The following is a 21,247-nucleotide window of genomic DNA, read 5'->3' on the forward strand; positions in this document are numbered from 1 at the left end:
AGCATATGAAGAGAACTTTTCTCATAATTTTCAGTAAGCTCAAGGGAGATAATGGAAGTGTTATCTTCATCATACTTAGGAGGTGGACAAGATATAGGATATGGAGGAGTGACATTTTGAAGGAGATGAAAGGGTGCTTGATCTTGATCTTTCTTAACATTTATAACTTTTTCATTTTGCGAGCCCTCTTGACATGGAGCCACTTCTAAGGACAAGGGAGAATGAAGAGTGAATGGAGTAGTGCATGAAGGTTGAGGAGAAAGTGGAAAGATAAATCCCACTTAGATCACATTTTTAAGTGTAGAGAAATTAAATAAAAAGAATTTATTTGATTTCCTTTTTTCATCAAAAGAGATATTTAAGTGGGATTTTTATTTAATTAAAAGGGAGCAAGTTCTTTTTTAATTAAATAGAAGATATTTAATTAAATTAAAAGAGAGGTTTTTCTCTTAATTAATTAAATGTGGATGAACTGTTTAATTAAAAGAGAGGTTTTCTTTTAATTAAATGGGGATTTTATTTTATTTAATTAAAAGAGAAGATTTTCTTTTAATTAAATAAGACTTGGAATAAAATGATCAATCTTAGAAATGAAATAAATCGAATTTGATCAAGGAAATTGATTTGAAATGATTTAATAAAATATTACAAACCATTGATTCAAAAAAATTGATAAATTGATAAATTGAATAATGGGGGCCCATAGTCTAGGCGACCATTTTTGGGTGCATACATTTGCCCCTCTTTGACTAATGCGTGATCGATCTGGGAACACATTACGTCAAAGAAAATGATTTTTTTAGAGAGTAATATATTTCGGAACACATTATGGCAAAGAATATGATGGGAATTCATTTGGATAGAAGGGTTTAGAGAGTGACACAAATCAAAGCGCCTATTGCTAGGTTTTCACTAAGAAGATCTTTTTTTCAGGACATTTTCTGATTTTTAGGATTTTTTCAGCATCATATATGATTTTTTGGATTTTTTAGAATAATTTAGAGATCACTAGTTCTTAAGCAAGATCACATCATTTTCTCCCAATGTCTAGCAAGGTATAGGACACGATGGAGGAGAAAGTTGGTAGATAGACAAAGATGGATAAGAAAGGAATGTGAAGCAAGTGAAAGTGATCCTCAAGGACTGACTCCTCAAGAGTACCCAAGCTAGGGAAAGAGGTGAAATAGTAATCTGGACTATATATTTCATTTTTGGAAGTAATCTGATGCTTTTTCCTATGTGCAGGGTGGCCTACCCAAAGTGGATATTGAATTTTGCATGTACATTCATGCACATATTTTTTAATTCATAATATAAACTATATGTTATATTACCAATTATGCTTTAATTAAGTTAACTTATAAGTAATTTTCATGTCAATAGTAATGTAAACACATAGGAGTTTGTATTTTATTTTAGAACATGGTGGAGGAGGAATCTACTTGCACATAGTTATTCTCTCACATGTCATTGTTTGTGAGCTCCACCTTTGTGTTCTTATCACACTATCATCTTCTCATTGTTGCACATATTGCACATGCTTTATTTCACAATGAAATATGATCCACCTTTAGTAGACATGTGATTACACCTACTCTAGTTGATAGGTCATCACTTGCACTGCTCCTAGTTATCATGTATTGCCTATATATTGAGGCACATCTACATTGTACTAAAAATTTATTTATCATAATTAAATCAAGTCATTTGATGATCATATCATTTTTAATCTCTTGTGATATTAATTGAGCTTCTAGATCTTGATGTTTTCATTCATTGCCTTAGGAAACTTCTTACATGGTATCAGATCCAAAGGGACGTTCATTGGTTAGCCATTGGAAAGCATCATTGTCTCATATTTTTGAGTGCTACAATCTGAATCCAAAGTATCAACAACTTGTTGGAGAATCTAGAGCAAGATCTTACATCTTCATTATGTTCGGGTGGTTCTTTCAACAAATTTTGACTATAAATTTTCCTATATTAGGCAAAAGTCAAATCTATGACAAAAGAATTTGCAAACTCGAGTTGGAAGCCCAATTTGAAAATGTGGTATGCTTCTTTTTTTTTTAATAAATTAACTTTTGGATCCACTATTATTTAAATTTTTTGGATTTGCTATTATTTCAATTTTAAAATATGCATCTATGTCATTTTCTCAGATATGGCATGTTTGGTCTGCAAAATATTTGGGCAAAGAACCATTTATTTGTTAATCTCATATTGGTTTTGACATATGAGTGACAACAAACTTAAAAGTTATTTTTCTTAGTTCATGTTGAACAAGTAGTGTATGCCAAGCATAAGTTGTCAGATATACAATATGTGTCGAGTAACTAGTAAGTGTTGAGTCACTCAAGTATCAAGCAGACAGTAGATGCCGAGTGATCAATGGATGCTGAGTTATTCAGAGGTCAAGTTACAACATTAAGGCTATAGTGGATGTTGAGCATCAAACACTTCAAATTATGAGTAAACAATTTTGGACATAGTAATTTGTAATGACACAAACTTCTATGTAAATCATTTTTGAGCTGACTTAAGGATTGTTTTGCGATTCTAAGATGATAAGAACAAATATTTTTTAGGATCCCCATGTAGTACATGCAACCAATCAATCAAAGGGACATTTTAAGAAACAAAATTGGGTGAATCACAATCATTGATTCATACCTAACCCTAAGTCACCTAGGTCTTCTTATTAACTAACCCTAAAATATGTAAGTGTGGAATGCGAGAAGGGAAGAAGTTTGTATGTGAAAATAGAGCATTCATGGTGACTAAGGAGTTGTGAATTGAGATACATTGCAAAATTAATTAAAGGAGAATAGAGGGGAGGAATTAGAGGACAAAAGTGATACATCTGATCAAAGAGGATCAAGTGCACATCAAGAAAGAGTTGATATGTTATCTAGTAGAAGAGTGTTAATTAAAGGATCATTGTTGAGACATTCTAGCAAGTGAATCAGTTAAATCTCTTAACAAAGTAGTCCTAATAGGCTATTGTAAATCCTTTAATAAGGTGCTTACTTCATTGTAAGTTAAAGTCCTTTAATCAGGTACACTTCTAACAGGGTGTTGAAATCCTTTAATAGGGTAAGATCTAACAACCTTGCAAACCTTTAATAGGGCAGACCTTTCATAGGGTAGATCATAGTTTATGATCAAACATTGTAGCCTTCATTAGATATAATTTATTAGTATAGTAGTGGAGATTTGTGGGTGTCATCCCCACCCCAATTTTACCTTCTCATTGGAGAGTTTTTGGGTAACCAAACATCTTGTGTCATACATATGAATGTTATTTGTTTTCATGCTATGTATGAATATGTTTAACTAGCTATTTTAGTTTACATGCAAATTGTGAGATGGATGTGTGGTGAATGAATTTATGGTTAAAGTTTTGAAGTATTGATTCATGCCCCCTCTTAAAGTTTACTTTCCCTATTGTATTTCCAACAATTGGTATCAGAGCATAGTTCTTTGGAAATGAAAGCTTTGCAGCTTTGAGGAAAGATCTTGAAGATGGAAGTCTACAAGTTGAGAAAGACTATTGAGAATTAGAAGATTAAAATCTAGCCTGCCCTACATAGTTGAATGAAGTAAAAGATGAGTTGAATCTCTCATTAAAGAGAAGGAAAGAGATAGTTACTGAAGAGAATGACACACAATACCAAGAGATTGACACTACTAAATTATTTGCAGATAGAAACACAAGTAAATTTGATGCAATAGTTGTAGATCTTATGGAAACTAATGGAACCCTAATTGAAGAGGTAATAAATATTAAGATAGAATAAGAAGTCCAATCAGTATTGCTATGTGAGATGACCAAGTAGAAAAAGAAAGATGAAGAGGAAAAAATAATGATTGAAGATGACGAAAGGATACTGACCAACAGACTAGAAGAGAAGACATTAAAGATGAATAGGATTGCTCATATACAACTAGAAACATTGGATCAAATGATGATTGCCAATCATGAATTTAATGGAAAAGATATTGAAATCACAACAATGAAGTTGCAAAATGAACAACCAAGAAATGATCTGAAAAGGGAAGGAGAACTTGTTGAAAGTTTCAACAGACCTCATGAAGCCATCAAGTATTTTGAGCAATTGATGAGATCTTCTAGCTCTACTAGTGATACTACTAGATTGTTTTACACTAGTACTAAAGAAGGAGAATCATCCAAAAGTGGTTAACAAAAGAACAACAAAGGTAAGAGCTATAAACCCACTTGTCATAATTGTGGTAAGATAGGTCATACAACAAATGTTTGCAAGAGCAAAAAAACAAATTAGAATCCTAAAAAGAAATTCATGGGTAACTGTCACAAGTGCAACAAATAAGGACATCAGGCACATGAATGTACGAGTAAGAAATCAAGCACAAAAATATTTGAATGTTACTATTACAATTGTAAGAAGTATGTACATAGAGCATATGAGTGCAGATCAAAGCCTAACTGGTCGTCAAACAAGCAAGCCAAGGCAAACCATATTGGTAGATCCTACAATTGGGATTACAATACAAGGTATAGTTGTCACTATTATCCAAAGTATGCACATGTTGCTGAAAATTGCATTAGAACACATTTCAAAAGTTACTATAATAGATGGTTGATTCAAACTACATGTTTTAGTTGTTTGAAGACTAGTCACATAAGTATAAATTGTCCAACAAGGTCAAGAGCACCTAGCAATGAATTCAACAAAGGCAAAGGAAAGGTTGATATTGAAGAAGTCAAGGTGTAGATGAACAAGATATGGAAGGAGGAAGATTGCAACACATCAAGCTCAGATGGGATCACTTCATTCAATGGATCAAATTATCACACCACCCCCAACTAGGCAATTAAGAGGTATGTATGGGACAAATATTTCAAAGTTCAATTATACATCAATTCCAAGGATTTAGTTCTAAAAAGGTCATATATGCATGAAGTAAGATGCAAAGTATTGGCTATAACTTAGAAGGAATCTATAAGTTTTCCTGTTACAGTCAAGCATGAAAATTTTTACTGTGGTTGTCGAGTGAAAGTTAGGTGTTGTCGAGCTATTTAAAGTGATAGTGTTGGTTTAGCTTGTTATGGTTGCTGAGCATAGTAGGAATTACATGGAAGTCAAGTGAGTCAAAATTGTTATTGGATTTGAGCTTACAATTGTGTAAGCAATGAGCATTAATTGTGAAGTTTCAAGGGCTATATGGTCAATTTTTGACTCATTTACTATTATTTGAGATTGAAGAGAGCATGAAGAGATGAAGACAAGTTGGAGAAAAAGATTCAAGTGTTTGCAAACTAAATTCAACTACTAATTGACACAAGTCATCATATTTTTCAAGGTATTTATCATGTGCTGAGCTATGTTGTTTGAATTTTCACAAATTCTAGTTAGGTGTAATGGTGTCTAGCTCTTTTGCAGCTACAATTAAGCAAGGAAAGGAAGTTTTGAATGTCCAATTAACAAGTAATGAAATCAAATAACCACATTTTTGTGTGATTCCTGACAATGCATATAAAGGAGACCCATTTGGTGCATTATCTATGATGCCACCACAACTTTTGATGATAAAAGATGTAAGGTGTTGCTACACTTGTAAGGTTGGAAGCATTGGAGACATGGAGATAAGAGAGATATGTGAGAATAGAGTATTGAAAGAAATGTAAAGAGAAAAGGGTTAACTTGTGCCCTAGATTTTCCAAACATGTTCAAGACAGAATGGATAAAGATTGTTCTTAGTAGAATTCATGACAATTTTGTATGGTTGGAGGATGCCCCTATCAAAATCACAAAGAGGATCATTCATAGAGTGATAGGGTACCAACCCTAGATAGATCTAAGACAATGAGGAGTGATGCAAAAGAGGCAATTAAAAAGAATACAAGGGCACTATGGAACAAGAGAGGGATGACCATAGACACAATTATTGATCCCCTAATTGCATTTGCAATAAGAATTATTGCACATAAGTTCTTTCAATCTAGTAGGTTAAATAGCGTACCATGTGTGGTTGTGGATTTGGGTTACAAAATAGTGAAGAAAGACCATCCTTATGACCTTGCCAAATTACAACTCCAACAATTATCTAAAAACTTGGGAGCCATAAGGAAAACAAAAAGTGCACAGTGCAAATTTGGTTCAATACTTATTTGCATTTTTTTCTTTGTGCAGAACACTTTCCCCACATTTGGGAAAATAGCTTGGAAGACCAATAGGTCAATTGCAGTGCAAATTGGTAAATTTACATAGCAACTTGGAGATAATTTTGAGACTGTGATGACTAGCTACTTTGAAGACTTTAAGAAGTCAATGAAACAAAGACAAAGGATTCCAGTATCACTAGTAGAGAAGTATTCCAACAATGTTTATTTTCTAGTTGAAGTTGGTTTCACATATTTACAAGTTGTTGTTCCAAGGGTGAGATGGCTCAGGTCATTGCCTTGTGAGATTAATGTTGATGAGGCATCTACAACCATCATTACTTTAGTAGAAGAAGTAGATAAGGAGGCTACTACTTTTAGAAACTATGATGTAGCAAAGTACAAGATAATAATGGATTTGAAGATAACTTTTGTGATGAGGAAGAAGAATAAGCTTGTGAAGAAACTCAAGGAACAATTTGGTGAAGGGGAAGAAGGAGATGAAGAGGAAGAAGATAATGGAGATGATGGAGATACACCTACCCAAGAACCACTTACTCTTACACATGGTCAAGGTGAGGACCAAGGAGAATAAGAAGCAAAAATTGATGAAGATGTCAAGGGAGAAGAAGCCAATGAAGCACCTATTGCCACAGAAGAAAAGAAGAGGAAATCAAAGAAGCCTGCAGTAAGAAAACCTAAAAAGGTTGTGAAACCTTCACAAAAAAATCCTACAATTCCTATTACCAAGGATATCACAAGAGTTACTGCTAAGACGACTCAAGAAGTTCAAAAGCCTAAGGCAAGAGAGTTAGTATAACTACACAAGAAGATGAACCCAAGCAGAAACAACCAATTCAAAGTCTAAGTCATAGTCCCTCTTCTAATTTGGACAACTTGTGTGAAAATATCAAGAATAATGATAATTTAAGTGGATTCACACATGTTGAGTTTGATACACTTGGGAAGTTAGATATGGATAAAGTAGAAGATTCTGTATATGCCATGATGGCAACTTTCAAGATGACTCCAATTGAGATTTCCAACTCTTTACCCAAGAACCTATATGATAGAGTTGAGCAAAGGTGAAAATATAGTCTCACAACAGAGAGAAACATTAGAGAAACTACACTTGTAAGAGTGATGCCAGATTTGGAAAAATCTAAAATGACAAAGGTTATTAACAAATATAAGGGAAGATTTTCTCCAAAATATTGAGCCTATAACATCCTACAGAATAGAAATGGGGAGGTTTTTCAGCAAAGCACACATGTATGGAAGGTGATCTATGGACTGACAACTTGGCTATTGAACAAGCACCTAGGGAATTAAGTGAAGACAAAATAGAGGAAGAGGTAGTGAAGTAACTAATGATGAATTTGTAATGAGAGTACATGGGGAAGGAACTACAGAGGCGACAATTGACGAAGAGCAACAACAAGAAATAAGTATACCAAAAGTATAGATGTTGAGTGCCAATCCACAAGCAGATATAGTAAAGGCTAAGGATGTGTCTAACACCACCATTCAAAAAATCAATTCCCTAATAGAGGAGGATATGTAGAAGATACTAACTGATTCCACCACCAAGGAGCAACTATGCAATCATCCTATGTTGGTGAGTGTGAATGATATTGAGAAGGCAGAATTGGCATTTGCAGGGCAGAAAACACATACATCATCCATTATTGCCTCTCAATCCACAGAGGTGCAACCTACCATGCATATGGTAGTATATCAAATGAAGGACACAATGCCTTCACATGTTAGCTAGTCCAAACAAGTTAGGAAGACAGTCTTGCACCTACACCACAAACACAAGGTGGAGCAAAAATCAAGGAAAAGGAGAAGGATAGGGCTGAAGATTGAGTCTTGAATACGAATCTAGAGGAAGTAATAGCAATACAAACACCAGATACCTTACTAGACACTGCTACTCCTACTCCTAGTCAAGCACTTCACCAACCGAGTATAGAAGCTACCCCATTGCAAGCATCAAGGCCAAATCCTAGCACATATAAGGTTGATGAGGTGACATCCTATGGTGACACAAACTTAGATGAGTTAGCAACCAAGATTGAGGGTGTGAAGAAGGTGTTGGAGAACATTTTGTCTCTTTACATGAAGCTATGTGATGTTCCCCTATTCACACAAGAAGTGCAAAGACACATTGACCATCTGGAGGGAGACCTGAAGAAAATAGGTAACATTCCACAATAATCTCCTAGCCAAGGTCAGTCTCACTTCAAGAATTTATTATCAACACAAGGTCAGTTAGCAACTTTACATGCTCAAGATACAAATATTAGGACCACACTGATCAACATCTAGTCCATGTTAACCCCTCACATAGAGGTGTTACATAAGTAACTAGCTTATGTAGAGACATTGTTGAAGAAATATCCTCATCTTTCTACACATGAAGGCTTAGTCACCCTTGTTGTCGATTTAGACATACTAATCAAATCTCTAGAGCTACCATGTGACAAGTGGGATGCATCAATGAAAGTAATGATGGAGGTCGATAAATCTTTCTTGGACAAACACACAATTCATGTACAACCCATGACATAAGTGTCAAAAGGGGTAGAATGAATAAAGGGGGAGAGAACAAATAAAAAGAATGCATGAAAGGAGAGATAAATTTTGGGGGAGACCAAACAGAAACAAAATCTATAGTATAGAACCAGGAACAGAGTGAAGCAAGAGTATTTAGTTTCAAAATTAGAATAGAATAATCAACTCAGGGGGAGTTATAGAATTTTTGAGGTATGACTGATGAGTCATAAGTTTTGTAAAATTTTGAAGTTTTTTTAATTTTGTATGCAAGCGCTAAATGGATATTATCTGAGTTATGCTCAAGAGCTAAAGATATTCATGCATGACCAAGTGCTTTTTCCACTCATGTCAAAGGGGGAGATTTTTAATCTTATATTGGTTTTAACACACTTAAATCATTTGCTTAGTTCATGCCGAACAAGTAATGTATGTCTAGCATAAGTTGTCAGATATACAGTATGTGCTGAGTAACTAGTAAGTCTCGAGCAAATAGTTGATGCTAAATCATTCAAATGCCTAGTGATCAATGAATATCATGTCATTTAGAGGTCGAGTTACAACATTGAAGATATAGTGGATGCCGAGCATTAGACACTTCAAGTGTCAAGTAAACAGTTTTGGACATAGTTGTTTATAATGGCACAAACTTCTTTGTAAATCATTTTTTATCTAACTTAAGGATTGTTTTAAAATTCTAAGATGATAAGAATGAATCTTTTTGAGGATTCCTATGCAGTACACGTAACCATTCAATTGAAGGGATGTTTAAAGCAACAAAATTGGGTGAATCACAATTGTTGATTCATACCTAAGCCTAAGTCACCTAGGTCTTCTTAAGGAGGACTAACCCTAAAGATGTAAGTGTGGAATGCAAGAAGAGAAGAACTTTGCATCTACAAATAGAGTATTCATGGTGGCTAAGGAGTTGTGAATTGATATACATTACAAAATTAATTAAAGGAGAAAAAAGGCAAGGAATTAGAGGACAAAAGTAATACATCTGATTAGAGAGGATCAAGTACACATTAGTAAAGAGGCGATTTGTTATCTAGCAGCAGAGTGCTAACCAAAGGATCATTGCTAAGACATTTTAGCAGGTGAATTAGTTAAATCTCTTAACAAAGTAGTCTTAATAGAGTGATGTAAATCCTTTAACATGGTGCTTACTTCATTGTAAGTTAAAGTCCTTTAATCAGGCACATTTCTAATAGGGTGTTGAAATCCTTTAACAGTGTAGGATCTAACAATCTTGTAATCCTTTAATAGGGCAGACCTTTCACAGGGTACATCATAGTTTATGATCAAATATTATAGCCTTCATTGGATGCACCTTATTACTGCAGTAGTGGAGATTTGTGGGTGTCATCCCCCACCCCATTTTTACCTTCTCATTGGAGGGTTTCTGGATAACCAAATATCTTGTGTCATACATATGTTGAATGTTATTTGTTTTCATGCTATGGATGAATATGTTTAGCTAGCTATTTCAGTTACATGCAAATGATGAGATGGATGTGTGGTGAATGAATTTATGGTTAAAGTTTTGAAGGAAAATAATTTTCCTAATTTTATTTCAATATCCTCTATGTTGTACCACTAATACTAAGGGAAACCTCCTTGGTAAGCCCAATATTTACATCCTTGGTAAGCCTAATGTTTACATCCTTGGCAACATTCATATTGAGGCACTTAGGCCAGGCATATCTTCAGTCATTCCCTACTCGTGAGTCTCTTCAAAGTTGTGGAACCAAATGGTCTACCATGGCCACATGAAGTCATCACCATCTTGGACTATTTATCACATTTAGATCTATGCATGATTGTGTCATGTTGAATGATACTAAGAATAACATGTTGTTATCTATTGAAAGTGTGCATCTATCCTACAGAGCAAGAGGAGAATGTTGATTAGGGGAACAAGAAAAGGTCATTCTCTTAATAGTGATTGTATGATGTCATAATATTACCACAGGCGGTGTTGAGTTTTGACTGTTAATTCAATACAAAAATATTATTATTGTTTCAATATATTGCAAGATACCAACTATCATAAGTGTATCATCATATTTTAAGAATACAAGGTATATAGGCTCATCGTTTGTGGCAACACTTCTCAATTCATCTTCATGCTTAAAATATATCTCCATCACCATGTTTGGAAATTTGATTGGGTCCAAGGGAGCCACATCATTCAACATGGGAAGTTTCTCTTTTATTTTAATCACTCTTTTCTACAGATGAGTCATGTGTTCAAATATGATGAAGTCATATTTTCATAGATGCAAATCTCTGCAAGTGAATTGGTAATCAAGTTGCACACATGAAACGTGATTCATCTCTAACTATTTCTCCCTCTTAATTCTCTATCAGGTTCACTCCCCATGTTTTTTATTCAAATGTCTTGCAATATTGTATCAATTCCAAAAATTGGTGAGAAGAGAACTCATATGTCTGTACATGTGGTTATTGCTATGTGGATCTCTTAAAACCAGAACCTTAGATCATTTGTTGGTTAACATCCATAGACTATTGTGATGACATGAGGCATGTCCCCTATTCTTGGAATATGTATCTCAATCATATTGCATCACTTGAAGGAGTTACTAAAACTTGGTGGTCATCATTATGTTTTGGCAATGGGGTTGTTCCAAAAAGTATTTATGATATCTCTTGTTGGGTGTATATTTTATATATGTTTGGTGGACATTCATTTACTGCAATCTCCATACTAGTACTAGATTGGGGAAATCTTCACATACTCTAAAACAACCATCTTGTTCTACTACCAATGGATGCTCACCATTTTCATGAATAGGGAATACTTTCAATAAGATTGCATCTAAATACCTTGAAACATATCATTGTAGGTACGTACAGGTCTTCTATAGATGAATGATGGTGATAGAAGTTGTCAACAACCCCTTAAATCTTCATTTTATCTTCATTTAATGCCTTCAATTTGAAACAAAAGATAGAAGACACCAACTGCATCACCCAATGTTGATGGAAAACATAGAGAACAGTGATTACTAGTCTTAGTCAATGAAGTTATTTATCATCAAGTCTGGAAACTTTATGTTGACCTCATGTACTAATAATTGTAGTTTTAGTCTTTGAGACTCAATCCAGGATTCTTCATACTTATAATTTCACTTGTGATTGATATCATTCAAAGGTTTTTGAAATAAATATCTATGATTCTAAAATCTGGAAGAACTCTTCTTTCTTCATTGTTTCTAGCACTCTTGAATGTTTTCTAATTGTTCAAAAGTTTGATAATTAGAGGTGTTGTGATTGCAAACTCAAAAAATCAAGGCTCCATCACACTCATTGGGTTTTTCTTCATCTAGCATGCATAAATGATTGTTTTCACAAATATAAACCTGAAAGAAACATGTCTATCAAGTAGACCAATAATCTAATAGATAGAATAGTACAACTATTTGACTTGATGGGTCCCTGATGAATATTGTCATGGTTACCATCAATTATTGGAGTGATTCCATATGTTGGATTGATATTTGTTGTGCATGAGACTCTCGAGGACATATTGACAAAGAACAAAACTTTTGGGTTGTTATATGGCTTTGAGTTAAATGTGGTAACTAAATTGGCATGTGGAGATGTCGTAGGAACTATTGGGTTGACTATGGCTTATCCTTTGGATGTAGTGTGTGGAAGGATGCAAATGGTTGGATGGAAAGATGATTCCCCTATTGTAACTAGAGATGGAAGAATCACAATTCCTATCCATTACTCTGATATGGTTGATGCATTTAGGGAAAATGACTAGAGCGAAAGGTTTATTGCATTGTAGAGGGGATTGGTTCCAAATTAAATTAAGTTGGTGCCTTCCATAGAAATTGCATTTGTGATATATGAAGTCTTAAGGGATTTAATGGGTGCAGATTTCAAGATTTCAAATTAAGAAGATTTACTCACTTATCAAAACATCAAATATTGTTTGAGAAGACAAACCATTGTCAAAGTTTAGAAAGATAGTTTGTGGCATTTGTTTTAGAGGGGAGGACAAGAATTACATTTTTGGTTGTGAATCATAATAAGATTATCTTAAGACCATCCAATTTTACTATTCAGTAATCATAGTTAAAACCATCAATAAGGGAAATAAGTTGCTACCAGTTAACCTTATTGGGGCCATGAACTTAATGCCTAGAGTGTATGTATTGTAGGATCCATCTTCTCTTAATATTTGAGTGTGATCATATAGATTTAAAATATCCTTGTTGTATAAGTACAATCTATTGCTGGATTACTTTTTTTTGGGACTTTATTCAATGTTCCTAAGCATGTATTTTCTAGTATGTACCAACCATCAGCAATTCCATCTCAACCTTTGTGATGCTTAAATCTAAACCACAATTCATTTCTAGCATTTTCTTATTTCTTATATGGGTAGCCCCTATTATATGATGAAGTGTGCATAAATATCCAAAATGAAGTAGCCCCTTGCGACACGAACATTGGCACCAAGACCAAAGGAGAAGAATGTGATTGGAACAGAATGTGTATTAAAAAACAAGCCAAATGAGAAAGGTGAAGTCATAAGGAACAAAAGAAGACTAGTTTGTAAGGCATATGCACAAAAGGAAGAAATTGACTATGGAGAGACATTTTCCCTAGTTTCAAGGTGAGAAGGAGTGAGAACTTTTCTTGCATATGCTACTAACAAAGGTTTCAAGGTATACGAAATGGATGTCAAGTCTACATTACTAAATGAAATCTTAGAAGAAGTCAACATTGAAAAACCTGAAGGATTTGTTGACCCTAATAAGAGGAACATGGTATGTAAATTGCACAATCCCCTGGAGAATGGTATGAAAGGTTACACACTTATTTGGTGAAAATTGGTTTTGCAAGAACTAATTACAATAGCAATCTATACTTGAAAAGTGAATTTGAGAGCAAGATATCGCTAGCTGAAATATTTTTTGATGATATCATATTTGGAGATCCTAGTTTGTTGTGAAAATCATTTGCTAATGAAACGAAGAGAGAATTTGAGATGTCAATGTTTGGAGAGATTAAATTCTTTGTTGGTTTGTAAGTTTATCAGATGAAGAGAGGTAAAATTTACATTACATAAACAAAGTATATCAAGGAATATTGAAGATTTTTGGAATGGAAGAATCAAGGCCAGTTCGAACACCTATGGTAACTCATCACAAACTCTCAAAGAATGATGATTATGTTGAAGCAAATCAAATATTGTATATGTAATGTTGACCTGAAGTTTGCTTTATATTATATATGTTGAACTCTTTTAGGCCTATTTCATACATGTGTTGGTTTAAGAGATATATGGTATGATGTTATTTCATGACTTCAAAATATCATTTATGATTACATTGTTAATTATATTTCACGTGTTTTCTAATGATTATGATTATAATTTGTTAATGTTACTTTAATGATTCTTACTAAATGTGATTTCTTTAATAACGATGTTAGATGATATGTCTTTAATGATGATGGGGACACAACCCAAGCACAGAATGGACATAATAGGAAAGGGAAATTTTATTAACTTTGTAAATAAGCTAATACATTCAGTACAGAGAAAATAGACTTCAAAACATGCCCTAAGGGCTTACAATAGTATAAGTCTGGAGATAATTTCTCCTTTTAGTACCTTCTCTCAAACTCCACTCTGAATTGCCTTTTACAATGTCAGAAATGTTCTTAAATAGACCCCAGAGGGTTAAGGATTAGGAGTACATTCTAGAAAGTGCTAGTTGGCATCCACCGACAAAATAGAAGGCTCCAAAAGTTGCGTTAGAAGTTGACACAAATCTAGAAGAATCCAGAATTGGTAACCGAACTTTCAGGAGGCATAACTTTTGAACTGTAGCTCCGATTGATGAACCGTTTACATTTCTGGAAAGCTCTTGAAGCGGTCTATAGCCCTATGGACCAGCTTTGCTCACCCCCCATTTTTTGGCCCTATTCAAGGTCATTTAATGCCCCTAACCTGACTTTGAAGCATTCATAGGAGATCTCCAAAAATTGAAAAATTGCAATAACTTTCAAACCGTGGGGCCTTTTGACCTGATTCTTTTTTTGGAATGCTCTAAATTACAATGACAATCATTTGGCCAATTTACACCTTCTAGTTCACCAAAATGATGGCTCAATTACATACTCCTATTTTTTTGGCATTTATACATATCCCAAGGTGTTCAAATACTCTATCCTAGAACATTGATAGTGGAACTGTGAGAGTTGGAACCTTTATTTGATCCAAATGGGTATCCAGAAATGAAAACACATGAAATAGAAACTAAGTCTAAGTACATTTTTTTTGGTTGACATGGGATTTCCCGTATACCTCTAGATGCTCCTGCATCAGACACCCAGGGTAGATTGAAAAGTGATCCTATCACTTTATGAATGGTAGAGGAAATCCCAAATGGGAAACCTCAGCTGCTGATATCCAAGTTGAGTCCTCGATCGATCGTCCTTTCCACTTGACCAAATACTCTTCATACTGCCTATGTTTGGTACTCCTGCCCACACGATAATCTAGAATGTCTTCTATCTCCTCCTTCTTAGAAGCAGGAATTGGACATGGCTCTAACATTGGCTCCTCGTCTGCACCGTCATCATGATACACAATGTTGAAAATAGGAGAAATGTGAATACCGTCTAGCAACTCCACCTCGTATGCATTTCTTGAGTCATGTTTCTTCAGAATTTTGTAGGGACCAAACTTCTTCATTTTTAGCTTGTTGTAAGTACCGGCTGGAAATCTTTCTTTTCTTAAGTGTACCATGACTAGATCCCCTACTTGGAATTCCTTATGTCTTCTCCTTTGATCAGCCCTAGCTTTATACTTTTGATTCATCCTGACAATGTGTGCCTGGACCTCCCCATGTAGATGCTTGATATGTTCAGCAAATTCTTCAGCTTCAGCACTTGTCCTCTCCCCTTGTTCTATCTTCCTCAATTCTGGTGCAGTCCTTGGGCTACTTCCATATACAATTTGGAATGGTGATTTTCCAATACTCCTATTTACATAGTTATTGTAAACAAACTCTGCTTGTGGTAGAATCAAATCCCATCCCTTGGGCTTATCCCCAACTAAACATCTCAACAAATTGCCCAGACTTCTGTTTGGCCGTCAGTTTGCGGGTGATGTGTGGAACTAAATTTCAAGTCTGTTCTCAACTTTTTCCACAATGTTCTCCAGAAATACCCTACAAATTTAGTATCTCTATCAAAAACTATACTCCTTGGGAGGCCATGTAGTCTTACCACCTCTCTCAAAAAAAAGTTTGCAATATGGACAGCATCATGAGTTTTGTGGCATGGAATGAAATGTGCCATTTTAGAGAACCTATCAACCACCACAAATACTGAGTCATTACCCCTTTGTGTCCTTGGCAATCCAAGAACAAAATCCATACTTATGTCCTCCCATGGCTTTGATGGAATAGGCAATGGCTGATATAGTCCAATATTGTGACTAAATCCCTTGGCAACTTGACAAATCTGACAACTCTATACAAACTTCTTCACATCCTATGACATTTGAGGCCAAAAATAATGTTCTTTGAGAATGGCAATGGTCTTATCTCGACCAAAATGTCATGCCATCCCTCCACTGTGTTTCTCCTTAATCAGATTTTCCCTCATGGAACTTCTTGGAATGCATAATTGACTGCCCTTGAACAACATACCATCCTGAATCAAGTAGTCTAGCCACTTGGTTCTATCTACAGCAACAGGCTCTTTACAAGCTTTCCATGCTTCAGCAAAATCAGGATCCTCAAGGTACAAATTTTTGAGTTCATCAAACCCAACTACTTCAACCTGCATTACTGTAAGCAACAACTGTCGCCTACTTAGTGCATCTGCAACCCTGTTAGATTTCCACTTCTATGCTTCAACACAAATGTATAGCTCTGCAAGAACTCTACCCACTTCATATGCCTCTGATTCAATTTACCTTGGCTATTTAGGTACTGTAATGCCTGATGATCAGTATACAAAACAAATTCCTTTGGCAATAAATAATGCCTCCATTTCTTTAAGGCTTGAACTATTGCATAGAACTCTTGATCATAAACAGAATACTTCTTTTTCGCATCATTCAATTTTTCACTAAAATATGCAATGGGCTTACCTTCTTGACTCAATATAGCTCCAATAGCACTGCCACTAGCATCACAATCCACCTGGAACACCTTTCTAAAATCTGGAAGTGCCAATACAGGTTGTTCTGTCACCTTCTTCTTCACCATTTCAAAACTTCTCGCAGCTGCGTCAATCCATTTGAACTATTTTCTATCCCCTCTTATTGTGTCAATCAGGGGTGCACATATGCCACTGAAATTCTTAATGAACTTCCTATAAAAACTAACCAAACCATGAAATGATCTTAGCTCAGTAGCAAACCTTGGAGTAGGCCATTCCAAGATGGCTTTTACCTTCTCTAGATCCATTTTGAGACTTTCAGGTGATATAACAAATCCCAAGTAGACTAACTCCCTTTTTGCAAAGATACACTTCTTCAAATTAATTAATAGTTTCTCTTCCTTAACCTTTCAAGGACACTACGAATATGCAATAAATGTTCTTCCAAAGTCTTGCTGAAAATTAAAATATCACCCAAATAGAAAATAATAAATTTTCCCAAGAACTTCTTAAGTACCTCATTCATAAGCCGCATGAAGGTGCTTGGGGCGTTCATCAATCCAAAGGGCATGACTAACCACTCATAAAGACCCTCCTTGGTCTTGAAGGTTGTTTTCTACTCATCTCCTTCTCAAATCCGTATCTAATGATAGCCACTCTTGATATCTATCTTTGTGAAGTACTGAGCTCCACTCAAGCAATCCATAAGATCATCCATTCTTGGCAAAGGAAATCGATACTTGATGGTTATCCTATTTATAGCTCGAGAGTCTGTACACATCCTCCATTCTTCATCCTTCTTTGGTGCTAGTACTGCAGGTACTACACATGGACTCAGGCTCTCCCGAATCAAGCCCTTCCTCAATAGTTCTTGAACCTGTCTATTTAGCTCTTCAATTTCAGTAGGAGTCATCCTGTGAGCAGCCTTGTTAGGAAAACTAGCTCCTAGAATTAAATCTATCTGATTATTGATTTGCCTTATTGGTGGTAATCCTTCTGGAACATTATCAGAGATGATATCTCCAAACTCACCTAGTAAATCTAAAACTTCAAGTGGTATTTCACTACTACCTTCTTTATCTTTCTTAGGAATCAAAGCATAGCACATACGCTAATGTTTCATGCCATCTAAAAACTTCCTTCCATCAACAAGGCAAATCCTAGCACTACTACATACCTTTTCACCTTCCTTTCATGGGATTTAGTTTGTGGCAAACTCCATCCTTTGTTAGAGAGTATGTGTTTGCATGACCATCATGTACTGCATGCCTATCAAACTGCCACAGTCTACCCAACAATAGATGGCAAACATGCATTGGAATAACATCACAGAGAACTTCATCATGGTAACTCCCAATTTTGAATTTTACTAAACATTGTTCACTTACCAGGACCTTATGATCATCCTTCACCCAAGAAATCCGATAGGGCTGGGGGTGTTTCTCCCTCTTGAGTTTCAGCTTAGAGACCATCTCCTATAATACCAAGTTATCAGTGCTACCACCATCAATTATCACATCACAACATTTATCCTCACACTTGCACCTGGTACGAAATAAACTCCTCCTTTGTCCAGGTTCATTCTCACCACTTAGTAGGACCCTTTCATTTACCAAAGTCTCTCCTCTTTCTGCATCTTCTGAATGTGCATCCACATGAGCAACCCTAGCTTGACCCTCAGCTCTCCTATCTATCCTTCCTTGTCGTTGAGGGCATTCAAAGGCATGATGACCTTCTTCATTGCAATGGAAACATGTACCACAAAAGCCTTCTCTTCCTTGTCCACATCCTCTACCTCTTCCTCTCTGATTTCCAAAGTCTTGATCACGGGAGCAATTGAAACCCTCGTTCCTCTGGTTCCTGCTAGTACCCACATCTTCATTTTTCTTTTGAGTTTCATTTCGGCCTGCAAATGACCTACCACTACCCCTTCCTCCTTGACCACATCCTCTTTGTCTCCCTTCAAACCTCTTATTTAGCTTCTCTTCAACTCGTAGGGAAAACTGGTATGCCTCTTCAACGTTGGTCATTCTTATTAGACTTAATTCCTCCTAGATGCTAGGTCGCAACCCACTGATATAATGAGCAACCTTCTCCTTATTTGCTTCTGCATGCCCTGCTCTAATAAGAATTCGATAGAACTCCTCTATATATTCTTGGACTGATTTCCTGTTTGGTTTAACCCATGCATCTTCTTAAACAAATCAAGCTCATAATCAACAGGAATAAATTGCTTCTTCAATTTGTCCACCATACGATCCCACCTTGTGATCTTCTCCTTTCCTCTTTTGTTTCTTTCCAATTGAACCTCTTGCCACCAGATTTTGGCATGGCCTTTCAGTTTGGCCTTTGCAAACTTAACCCTATTTGGATCTCTCATATCCTCATACTCAAAGTACTCTTCCAGTTCATTGATCCAGTCGATCAACTCATCTGGTTTCAAGTTTCCTAAAAATACACCCACATCAATTGTGGGTCTTTTCCAAAACTTAGTAATGGCCCTAAAAAGCCTTTCCTCTACCTGATTCAGAACTTCCCTGTCAAATTCCCCTTCTGGTCCAATTTCTTCTTCTTCATTGTCGTCCTCACTTTCGTCGCCTGCAACAACATTTGTTCCTCTACAGAGCTCCTCCTGCAACGCTTGAACCTACCTTTGGAGGGCTTTAACCTCCTCAAGGTTAATAGCTTCGGCCCTTCCACCACACTCTCTTCATGGAGGCATCTTTTTAACTCAAACCCACAACCACACAGTCCTGGTGCAAACTGCCTCACAGTTGGCACTCTGTCTACACACTCAGGAAAACCAGCTCTGATACCACTTGATGGGGACACAACCCAAGCACAGAATGGACACAACAGGAAAGAAAAATTTTATTAACTTTGTAAATAAGCTAATACATTCAATACAGAGAAAATAGACTTCAAAACATGCCCTAAGGGCTTACAACAGTATAAGTCTGGAGATAATTTCTCCTTTTAGTACCTTCTCTCAAACTCCACTCCGAATTGTCTTTTACAATGCCAGAAATGTTCTTAAATAGACCCCGGAGGGTTAAGGATTAGGAGTACATTCTAGAAAGTGTTATTTGGCATCCATCGACCAAATAGAAGGCTCCAAAAGCTGCGTTAGAAGTCGACGCAAATCTAGAAGAATATAGAAACGGTAACCGAACTTTCGGGAGGCATAACTTTTGAACCGTAGCTCCAATTGATGAACCGTTTACATTTTCGAAAAGCTCTCGAAGCACTCTATAGCCCTATGGACCAGCTTTTCTCATCCCCCATTTTTGGCCTTGTTAGAGGTCATTTAATTCCCTTAACCTGACTTTGAAACATTCTTAGGTCTCAAAAAATTGAAAAATTGTAATAACTTTCAAACCGTGGGGCCTTTTGACCTGATTCTTTTTCTGGAATGCTCTAAATTGACAATCATTTGGCCAATTTACACCTTCTAGTTCACCAAAATGATGGCTCAATTACATACTCCTATTTTTTTGGCATTTACATGTATCCCAAGGTGTTCAAATACTCTATCCTAGAACACTAATAGTGGAACTGTGAGAGTTGGAACCTTTATTTGACCCAAATGGGTATCCAAAAATGAAAACACATAAAACAGAAACTAAGTCTAAGTACATTTTTTTTTGTTGACACAGGATTGCCCTTATACCTCTGGATGCTCCTGCATCAAATGATGATTATTTTACATTCATAGTAATGCATTGTTATATCTGAGCATTTGATGAGTTGACTCATGATTCATTATAGTACTTACCTCATACTTACATGTATATGGTGTGTGTGTCTATTTTACTTTTTTGTCTGACGTGTCTGATATGGTGAAGGGATGGAGTCGTAGTCACCTGCTAGTTGGGATCTACACGGTGTACCACTCCATGTCATTGCATGTCTAGTTTAGTTATATATCTGCATATGTACATGCTTGTCTTTTATGCAGGTTGCAAGTACTGGGCATTGACTGAACTGTCAGGATGAGCATGCCCTATCACAATAACTCAGTGGTAAGAATGGGAAGATACTGACTAGATCCAATCCCATCCATAGCCTAAATATGAGTCCTCTTTGCCTAAACACTTGTCCTGCAAAGAGGACTCGTATTTGACTCTCTACCCCCTTTTAAACCCATAAGTTTATCTTTGTGTGTGTTGTTTGAGTTTGGGTTTTAAATAGGTTTGCTTATGTGGATTTGATAATGTTATTTACTTGGTAAAAGGTTTAATTATGATATTTAGATCAATCACATAATATTGGAATTATTAAATATTATTTAAATAAAAAGGAAGAATTATTATATCAGGATATCTAATTAATTGGGAAATTAAATTAATTAAATATTTATTTTTTATTTATTTAAAAGACTTAATT

The 21,247-nt window shown here is 35.7% G+C and overlaps 1 pseudogene; it reads left to right on the forward strand.

Annotated features, from left to right (window-relative positions):
• Positions 1–20,857, forward strand: part of LOC149552380 (GDSL esterase/lipase EXL3-like) — an 82,937-nt pseudogene extending 62,080 nt beyond the window's left edge.
• Positions 20,858–21,247: the final 390 nt, after the last annotated feature.

The sequence above is a fragment of the Cupressus sempervirens genome, chromosome 6 (genome assembly GCF_028749045.1).
Source record: "Cupressus sempervirens isolate cs-2001-9-10 chromosome 6, ASM2874904v1, whole genome shotgun sequence".
Classification (NCBI taxonomy): Eukaryota; Viridiplantae; Streptophyta; class Pinopsida; order Cupressales; family Cupressaceae; genus Cupressus; species Cupressus sempervirens.